The sequence below is a fragment of the Physeter macrocephalus genome, chromosome 1 (assembly GCF_002837175.3).
Source record: "Physeter macrocephalus isolate SW-GA chromosome 1, ASM283717v5, whole genome shotgun sequence".
NCBI lineage: Eukaryota > Metazoa > Chordata > Mammalia > Artiodactyla > Physeteridae > Physeter > Physeter macrocephalus.
This window is the reverse complement of record NC_041214.2, coordinates 109,522,590-109,534,043: the sequence shown is the minus strand read 5'-3', so window position 1 is coordinate 109,534,043 and position 11,454 is coordinate 109,522,590. Positions and strand designations below refer to the sequence as shown.

General features: G+C 33.7%; 1 pseudogene; it reads left to right on the top strand.

The window, feature by feature from the left end:
• Positions 1-10,768: 10,768 nt before the first annotated feature.
• Positions 10,769-10,848, top strand: LOC112064038 (uncharacterized; annotated as a pseudogene).
• Positions 10,849-11,454: the final 606 nt, after the last annotated feature.

Sequence of the window (11,454 nt, the reverse complement as noted above, 5' to 3'; positions counted from 1 at the left end):
AAAAAAAAAAAAAAAGAAAGAAACATGTACTGCAATGTTCATTGCAGCACTATTTACAATAGCCAGGACATGGAAGTAACCTAAGTGTCCATCGACAGGTGAATGGATAAAGAAGATGTGGCACATATATACAATGGAATATTACTCAGCCATAAAAGGAAATGAAATTGAGTTATTTGTAGTGAGGTGGCTGGATCTAGAGTCTGTCATACAAAGTGAAGTAAATCAGAAAGAGAAAAACAAATATCGTATGCTAACACATATTTATGGAACCTAAAAGAAAAAAAAAATGGTTCTGATGAACCTAGGGGCAGGACAGGAATAAAGGCACAGACATGGAGAATGGACTTGAGGACACAGGGAGTGGGAAAGGTAAACCGGGATGAAGTGAGAGAGTGGCATGGACATATATACACTACCAAATGTAAAATAGATAGCTAGTGGGAAGCAGCCGCATAGCACAGGGAGATCAGCTTGGTGCTTTGTGACCACCTAGAGGGATGGGTTAGGGAGGGTGGGAGGAAGATGCTAGAGGGAGGTTATATGGGGATATATGTATCCATATAGCTGATTCACTTTGTTATACAGCAGAAACTAACACAACACTGTAAAGGAATTATACTCTAATAAAGATGTTAAAAATAAATAAATAAATGAAAATGTGGTATATACATATAATGAAATATTAGTCAGCCTTGAAAAAAAGGACATCCTGTCATATGTGACAATATGGATGAACTTGGAGGATATTACGTTAAAGACAAATAAGTCAGTCACAGAAGAACAAACACTGCATGATTCCATGTACGTGAAATACCTAAAATAGTCAAACTCATAGAAACAAAGAGTAGAAATGTGGTTGCCAGGGGCTATGGAAATGAGTGAAAGGGGAGTTTCTGTTCAATAAATATTAAGTTTCATTTATACAAGGCAAGAAAGACCTGGAGATCTGTTTCACAACAATGTGACTATAGTAAGCATTACCAAACTGTATACTTAAAACTGGTTAATATGGTAAATTTTATGTTATGTGTTTTTTACCACAATAAAAAAAGCCAAACCCACCTCCTTAAAAAAATTGCATAGCCTTTGTTATGCAAAAAGGGGAGATAAAACAAAAAGGAAGCATGAGAAAAGGAAAAGCAAAACAAACTCTAAAAAACCCTCTAGAATCTGTTCTCAACAAATCTTGCCTACTTTAACCCCAATATTTATGTATTAACATTTCTTTTTAGCCAAAATTTTATACATTAATATGTACCCACACTGAATTCCTTCACGTTTAATAGACATGTTGACTCTCGACTGTATCTTAGTCATGCCTCCATTATAACAGTTTTTTTCCCATAATCCATTATAAATCATTGTGCCTGAATTAGTCATCCATTCCTGATAGTTGGGATAAAAACTTATTAATAATTATATGCCAAGCATTTATCCCCAAACACAAAATATACGTTTTTAATGCAGATAAAATGAAGAGAAATATTACAGTTTCTGAACATTTGACCAGAAGTTGTTTGAAATACACACACACACACACAAATACACACCCCTCATTGTTTACCCAGAAAAATCTATTTTTTTAATAGCTCAATTGAATTTTATCTTTTTCTCTAATGGTTTTGACCAAAGTTGTTTCTTATTTCTCCAAATTCTTACAATCATTGTGAGTTTAAAAGTAACTGATATTACTATTTGCTTATTTCTGTATATCTTCTCTTTAAAAAGAATGATCAGAAAGTATTCTTTAAGTCTTTGTTTTCTTCTGGTTCTTAGATAAATACTATGAACCAACTGATTTTTGACATATAGAGATAAATATGGATTTTGATTTAGCATTAAATTGTTTAATTTTTAATTGGTTAATTAATTGACTCGATTGAAGAAATCTCTCTCTGATATTTGTCTTTGTAGTGCAATAATGCCTGAGAATTACTCTATTATGGAATAAATCCATTGAGATGGTATATTCATGGGTTCACTGAAACTCTGCTGTCATTCAGGGCCCAGACTGTCATGGCCATCATATTTTTAGTTAGGCTTTTAAAAAGTTAAGAAGCATCGCTCAGAGATACAATTTTCTAAACAGCCTCTGATACTCTGGTCCTTACTAGTGGACTGTTTTCACAGAAGACACCCAGAGTAAGGAGTTATTTACAGTAAAACAAACAAAATAATATGACAACTTATTGCCCCTAGTTCCAGAAGCACGAGACAGGAAAATTAGGATAAAAAGTCCACATCATTGGGGTGAAATATCAAAGCTAAAAATGTTCAATGTTGTAACAGCATTTATTTGAGGCCAAATTTATAGGTTTGCCCTTTTCCTATTTTTGCTTGGTTAATCCTTGTCAATATTGAATTATATAGGCCATTGTGCTTAATTAATGTGAGGATAAGCTCATCAATGTTTCCGTGAATAAACCCAGTTAGAATGTTGATTTTCTGACATGAGTTTAATGTATGCTGATTATAGTGACATTTCCATAAATGGTTTTTAAAAATCTTTGATAACAATTTTAAATATTTTATTATGAGTTACTTTTTGAATCAGGAGAAAACAGTTGTTTGAATCATAAGAAATATCTTAATAAAGCACAAAAATTTTTATCCACTATGGAAAATTAGATTTCCATGTTTTCATAACTGAAATCATCACCAGCAGTAGCATCTTTATTATATCATTATCCTTGCTATTCAAAGTATGGTCTTTGGATTAGCAACAGCAATATTACTTGGAAGCTTCTTAAAAATTACTAACTTCAGTTCCTATCCCAGCCTTCTAAATTCTAACAAACTCTCCAGATTATTTGCATTTGTATTAAATTTTGAAAACTTCTCATTATTAACATCATCATCATCCTTGTCATCATCATCTTCATCATCATCATATAAATCCCTCAAATTGGTACCTTAGACATTCTATGTACTTTTAAAAGTGTTTTTGTTATATGCCCTCAATATGTTCCTAAGGGCAGATAATGCATATCATTTATATGGTAAAATGACATTTTACGCAAAAGTATCAATTATTTCATGTTCTTACAAGTAGAGATTATCCATCCTCTGGATCACTGCTTCTCCAACTTAAAAGTACATATTACACAGGGAGTTTATTATAATGCAGATGTTGGATCAGTAGGTTGGGGGTAAGCCTGAGATTCTGCTGTCTTTTTTGTGTTTTAAAGGATCCAACAGATTGACCTGATATAAGTTACCAGACTAGTTCCTTTACTATAGAATAGAATTATTTCAGAGTTCAATATTAGCCTTCACTGTACATAGGTTGGGCATTTAGTCATGCATTATACTAATCAGACTTGGTGAGATATAATCTATGCTGTTAAGCTCGCAATTTCCAACTCTGCTACCATGGCCACTTTGTAAATTAGTCCATTGAGAAAGTACTGACATGTCTGGAAAAAATATGGCTGATCGATTATATAATTAATAATGGCATCTTCTGCATAAAATATAATAATTTATAAATTTGCTTGAGTCACAAGCATTCTCATTGCCATTTTTTAAAGATTCATCCACATATCTCTTCCTCTGACCAACTTGTTAACAATTCTCCAATTTTCACATCTTTGATCATATGGTTAAATTATTAGCCAGTGTCTCTCTCTCTATATTTATGGCTATAGATATGGTCATATCTATATCCATACAAAGTGACAACCAAATATATCACTTGAAATTCTGCTTACTGGGAAGACACTCTCTTCCAGTATCTTTAATGATCACACCTGAAAGTGATTACATTATTTGGCAATCTTCTTACTGGCACCAGAAGATTGGAATGGGCCTGAGATCCTGTTTCCTTTTCTGTGTTTTAACACATCCAATATAATCAACTTGATATAAGCTACCAGACTAGTTCCCTCACTGCAGAATAGAAGTATTTGAGTTCAATATTAACTTCCTTTTTGTTTTGAGTATTAGATCATTTTTATGTTCTTGGTGTTTCCTTTACAGTTTCCAAATATTCTAAAATAAACAAAAATTATTTTATAAGTAAAAATATTATTATAAAAACATAATAATATTTTAAAATTTAAGTTGTTTGAACTAGTAATTCCATCTCTACAAATCTAGCCTAATAAACAGTATGGGAAAAAAAACTGCACATACAAATGTCCACTGCAGCATTATTTTTATACTAGATAAAAATAAACAGCTCAAATACCCAATAATACAGTACGGTTAAATATGTCCACTAGCCAATATGTGGATTCTTGGAATATGTTATGTTACATGACAAGAGATAATTAAAGTTGCAGGTAGAATTATGTTTGCTAATCAGCTAGCCTCAAGGTAAGGAAAGTATCTTGGATTGTCCAGGTAGGTCCAATATAATCACAAGGGTCCTTTTAAGAGAAAGATTAAGGCAAGAGGATTAGAGTCAGAAAAAGACTTTAAGATGCCTTGCTGCTCTTCTGGCTTTGAAGATGGAGCAAGGGACCATACCAAGTAATGCAGGAGACCTCTAGCATCTGAAAAAGGCAAAGAAACATATTCTTGCCTAGATCCTCCAGAAAGAATGCAGCCCTGACGACACATTTATTTCTAGCCCAGTGAAAACCGCTTAGGACTTCTGACCTCTGGAACTGTAAGTTAATAAATTTGTGTGGTTTTATGCCACTAAGCAATAGGAAACTAACATACCAGCGTTTTTTTGTTTTTGTTGTTTTTTCCTTTGCTAACTCATCATAGCAAACTTCTCATGAGGATATAAGAATCAACTGAGGGAGGAATGGCAACGAGTCAAAAATAGTTGCTGTGGAAATATGAGAAACTTGCTCATGCAATTTATTTGACTTTTCATAGCCACTCAGGTCTGATATAAAATATACCACTTCCCCTTTAAAACTGGGCAATGCTATTTTCACTGAAATATATGACTTTGTGGAAATGATCCAGTTAATAAAGAGAAAATAAAGTATCCTGGTTATTTGTTACTTCATGATTAACAACCAGTTCCTATCAAAAGCCTAAGAGAAAAACAAGAGCTATTCTTAAAGAATTATGTTTAATTGCAAAAGAAAACATCAATTTACTTCAAGGTGTTCTTATAGGGACTTTACAGAACTTCATATGACAAGTTACCTGCTGTTTCAGCAGAGAAGGAAGAAGCATAAGAGAGACCACCATACACTATTTTGACTCCTTAAAGCCCAGCATTTCTATTCAGGATCCTGGAATTTGGACAATAAGTTTTTGGTTTTCCTCATCCATGAGAAAGAGCTAGGAATTAGGGGGTAGATTGTGTGGGTGAAGGGGTCTCAGATAAAACTCCTTTTCCTATACATCTACATAAAATTTTAGATATTGATAGAAATATTGCAAAGGACATTTGCAAATCTCTTGACATACTTTTTGTTTTCATTAAATTTGCTCATCAAAATAACTTTGTTACATGGTCACCAACACAATGAAATAGTTAAGAGGACATGATAGGATGGCAAGAAAATTGAAGCTACGTATACATGGAATATTATTTGTTTGTGTTTTAAAATATCCATAAGCAAATTTAAATTTGTTTTTGAAGTAGCATCTGTGCATTAAAAAGAAATATACATATTTCCTAGCTTTCTAAACATTCCTCCAATTAGAATAACATTAAAAAAAAGTTAGTTAGGTATTTTATAAAAGGCAACAAGTTTTTATCATAAAGTTAATCAAAACACTCCTTAGAGGAAACAGAAAAATGGAAAAAGGAAGTAAAATTTTATAAACTATTTAGATAGTCTCCTAGGATGCATTTCAGAGTTCAGAAAAGGGCAAGCAGTGCTTTGATACCATCTGGTATGTTTTTGAATACTGCGATAATAATGATAAATTATATGTTATGAGTACATAAATGTAATTTTAAAAATACATGTACTGCTTTGAAATTAGACCCCTCTTGCTTTATCCAGGTGTTTCGTGTCTAGAGTGTGCTGTCTGATTTTGAAAGGATGCTCTTAAGAGTACCTTTCTTAAATGTTTGCAATGAGATGAAAAAAAAATTGGTCTCAGTAAATTAGAACTACTACTAATTATAAATTATCGAATAGTTAATGAGTGATGAATCTTTGCTTTTTCACATTATTTTTAACTCATTATATTCATATCAAAATCTTCAAATGATTATTTGCTTATTTACAAAGATTTAAACCAAATGTAAAACATTTGTTTCACACTACAGCTATCTCTAACCTTGAAGCTATTTATTTTACTTAGCTCAGATCATAATTATTAGATTCTTTAAAAGTTTGAATACAGCAGGATTTTAAAAATTTCCTGCAAATCTTCTGTAACTGAAAAGAGAAGATCAGCGACCATCATTCAAAGAAAAGTCTTAATGGACTGCTACACTAGGGAGAAACACATTTTATGCAAGGAATTATGAATAGTTTAATGACAGTGAAATACATATGTACAGCATAAAGAATGGTAGAATCAGTGAAAAATACAAAAATTTTTTAAGAGTAACTCTGGTTTACGGAGAAAATATAACAGTGAAGAGCTGATATTAAAGATAAAACATAATCAAAAATAATTAACTAAGACTTTCTTGACTTTCCTACATGGGAGACTTTGAAAAAGAGTAGGCTGTACAGCTGACAACAGGATGGATATAAAGAGATTACGGGGACTTCCCTGGTGGCACAGTGGTTGAGAATCCGACTGCCAATGCAGGAGACACGGGTTTGATCCCTGGTCCGGGAAGATCCCACATGCTGCGGAGTGGCTAAGCCTGTGCGCCACAACTACTGAGCCTGCACTCTAGAGCCTGCGAGCTACATCTACTGAGCCTACGTGCCGCAACTACTGAAGAGAAGCCACCACAATGAGAAGCCTGTGCACCACAATGAAGAGTAACCCCCACTCGCCGCAAATAGAGAAAGCCCGCGCGCAGCAAAGAAGACTCAATGTAGCCAAAAATAAATTAAAAAAAAAAGATTACAGTTCAGACATGCAAAGAAGCTAGAGTCAACGTTCCTTAAATTTAAGGTATGTAGATAAGTACACAGTAATGAAGAGAGGCTTCCTATTAAAGATGACATCCAAATGGCTGATAAACATGTGACAGTGTGCTCAACATTAGTAATCATGGGAATGCAAAACGCAACCATGAGATACTATTTCATACCAACCAGAATAGACTAATGAAAGAAAATGCAAAGTGTTAGAGAAGTTTTGGGAGCACCTGGAATGCTTATAGATGGCTAGAAGAAGTATAAATCTGTAATTTAGAAATCTTTGGTGCTAGAGTTATACATATACACACACTTTGCTGAGCCATTCCTTTTTTAGAGCTCCCTGAACAAAGTATCACAGACTAGGCTTAAATGACAGAAAATTTTTGTTTTTCTCTCGGTATAGAGGCTAGAAGTCCAAGGTTGACATTTTGGTAGAGCTGATTTCTTCTGAGATCCATTAGGAAGAATCTGTCTGGGATTCTTAGCTTGGCTTTTAGATGGTTGTCTTCTCCATGTCTTCACTTTGTTTTCCTTCTGTCTGTGTCTATGTCCAAATTGACTCTTCTTATAAAGACACAAGTTATATTGGATTAGGACTCACCCATATAGCCTAATTTTAAACTAATCACCTCTCTAAAGACCCTATCTCTAAGTAGTTACATTCTGAGGTACTATAAGTTAGAACTTCAACACATGAATTTTGAAGAAGGGGGGAATAATTCAGCCCATAAAGATACTCAACAGAAATGCCTATACATATTTATGAAGAATCCTGCACATTATTGTTTATTGTAGTACTATACATAATATCTCCAAAATATAATTTACCCAAAATTAGTGTAACAAACCGAATGAGCAAGTAAATTTTGATATATTTATACTATGAACTACTATATAGCAATTAGGACATACGAATGGATCTTACAAACAGAAAGGGGCCAACATAAAGGAGTACACAACCATATACTTTCATTTATGTGAAGTACAAGAACAGGAAAAACTAGTGTAGAAAGTTAGAAGTCAGGATAAGGATTACTCTTGGTGGGGTTGGTGGGAAGGAATTGTGACTGGAGGAAGCATGAGGGGACTTCTGAGATACTAATTAGATCCTGTTGTTTTGATCTGTGTGTCCAGTTTGTGAAAATACATTTTTACTTAAGAATCCTGCACATTACTGAAAGTATTTTTTACTTAAATACTTTACTTAAAAATTTACTTAAGAATAGTTTACTTAAGAATCCTGCACATTACTGAAAGTATTTTATAAGATTTAAATACGATTTTTAAAATAAATAAATAAATAAATCTACTGGTTGACTGAAACCACCGATGTTGATTTGAATAACAAGACACAGTATTTTGAAATATTTTAGGGGGGACTAAGGTAATGATTTAAGAAACATACCCAAACTGAAATCTTGATAAACTATTTCGTGTTTCATCTCTGGCCCTTAACTAGATTCATGACATTGAACAAATCTTTTTAACTCACTGAAACCATGATTTTGCCCCCTAAATTAATGTTTTCTATAGTAACATCTTTAGAAATTCTCTTTCAACCTTAGAATTCTATATTCTCATTAATTTAGGGATTGAATTGTTGAAATTGTAGTAAAACTTATCTTAAAATATTTGATTTAAAAAAGGATAAGTTTCCCTACAGTGAAGATAACAATGTATTTCCTACTTTACTGTCATTGAAATATAAGGATTAAGTTTAATTATAGAATTAAGGTTAATTATAGGATTATCCTTTTGGTTATTAATTTTGACAAATTGATAATATATGTTTCCAGAGGAAATTTATTTATGTAAAAATAATTAAGTTAGCAAAGTTTTCTTAATTATTTAATAATTTTAAGAGTTTCAATTAAGAGTTTCAATATTGATAATATTAAAACTTGGCAAATACTTCCTAATAATGTATATTCTTATGTGATAGGAAACTTTGGGACTATTACCAAAGCACATGAAAAAAGAGAAATATCAATTAAATATAGCTCAGAACCATCCCAAAGGCCAGGTAAAAAGAAAAGCATGCAGGGAATGGCAAAGGATTATTAATAGTACTGAAAGAGGACTGCTGGTAATTTGAAGTCAGAGATTGACACAGTTAAATCAGCTAAAAATAATGGTGGGTTGTTGTGTGTGGGTGAGGAGTCAGAATATTTACAATCAATCAAATCTGAAGGAAAATTAAACAAAAAGGAAATCATACCAGTGTGTAAGGCAAATATCAGAGTCTGTAGGCGCTCATGTTAAGTGATTCCTGTAGCTAACAAGAAATAGGAAATTATGATCCATGAGTTGCCTCATGCATTGCACAGCAAAACTCAAAATGAAACAGCTATGTTGAGCTTTTTGCTTGCAGTACCCGTGCAATAATATTTTACACTGAAATCTGCTATAAAAATAATACCCAAGTCACAAAACTAGCACAAGTAATAGGAAGAGAGATGAAGTCACCCTTAAGCAGCAATTGCCTGATATTGCTACTCTTCCTTTCCAGAAATATTCATAGAATATAACTGATGTTGGATCTATCAAGATTACTGTGTTTGAAGACCAGTGGAGAGGGAGAATATGAGATATAATGAATAGTTTTCTGATTCTAAATGCAAGCAGAGGTTTAAGTGTTTCATACTTCGCTTGAGTGGTCATGCAGTAACCTTTTCAAACTTGATGACAAACAACCTCACAGTTGGGCAATAATGTTGCCATGTGAAAAATGCTAAAACACAAAAAACAAAACCTATTTCTCATTTTTCAAATCCTGAATTTTTTTCTCACCTTTTAACTTTAGTTTACCTTTTATATGGTAAAGCAGTTTAAAAAATAGAGAAGAGCAGTGTAAATACTTATATGGTTTAAAAAGCTATGTACAATATTAAGAGATTTGAGATAAAGAGAAGGACTTATAATCACACAGATGTAAATTTTTTTTTCTTTTTTTTTTTTTTTTTTTTTGTGGTCCGCAGGCCTCTCACTGTTGTGGCCTCTCCCGTTGCGGAGCGCAGGCTCCGGACGCGCAGGCTCAGCGGCCATGGCTCACGGGCCCCGCCGCTCCGCGGCATGCGGGATCTTCCCGGACAAGGGCACGAAAGCGTGTTCCCTGCATCGGCAGGTGGACTCTCAACCACTGCGCCACCAGGGAAGCCCAGATGTAAATTTTTTTTTTAAATTTATTTTGTCTTATTCTTGAAGCACAGCAATTTGTCCTTGGGTAGATCATTTAATCTTTCTTACATGATTTTATCACTATGCAATTAGCTCAATAGTACTAATAATTAACTTAGAAATGATATGAAGAATAAACATTGAATGGTATAAAGGCAGTGGAAAAAATTGTCATTTGAATAACAGTCATAATACTAAGGGATTTTTGGAATGAGTTCATCTTAGACCAATTCAGATTTGATATTCACTTGTGACATATTAAGACATTAAACCTATTCAATATTTCTTTTAAAGATTAATAAATGAATAAATATATTGTTTTAGTGACTTATTTTCTTTTGCTATCTATAGCCAAGGTTATTAAAACAGCTTTTAAAAAAAGGTAGAGAAGGGAAAGGGGAATTGGGAGTGCAAGGTGGTCCAAGGCAGAGGGGAAAGTTGTAATTTTAAATGGGGTGGTCAGAGCAGTCTCAGCAGTAATGCATCTTTGAGCAGACTTGATATAGGCAAAGGAGTTAGCAATGCGGATACCTGAGAAAGAAATGTTCTATAAAAGGAAATAGCCAATGCAAAATCCTAAAGTCAGAGAATATCCTCTGTGTTTAAAGTATAACAAACCAAGCTTTGCGCAGTGGCAGTATCGTAGCCAATGAGGTTTATCCGAGGCACGATTATTGCTTATTAAAGTATAACAAACCAGTGCAGCTGGAGCAGCAGGGTGTCAAGAGATGAGATATTCAGGTAATGGCAGCCAGTCTGCAAAGAACCTGGTAAGGCATCGTGATGGTTAATTTTATGCATCAATTTGACTAGGTCATGTGGTGCCCAGATATTTTGTTCACGTTATTCCTGAGTATATCTGTGAAGGTATTTCCAGATGAGATTAGCATTTGAATCAGTAAAGGGAGTAAAGCAGATTGCCCTCCCTAATGTGAGTGGGCACCATCTAATTTATTGAGGGTCTGAATAGAAATAAAAGCACAGGAAGAGAAAATACATTCTCTCTGCTAGGCTTTTTGAATGATGATCAGTCTTCTGCCTTCAGACTGGGAACTTACAACATTGACTCTCTGGTTCTCAGGCTTCAAATGTGGACTGGAACTATGCCACCACCTTTCCTGGGTCTCCAGCATCAGATGGAAGATTATGGAACTTCTCAGCCTCCATAATCACAAAAGCCAATTCCTTAAGATATAGATGTAAACTAAGTATATATGTGTATATATATATAGATATATATGTGCGTGTGTGTGTGTGTGTGTGTATAATCTGTTGGTTCTGTTTATTTGGAGAACCCTGATTAATA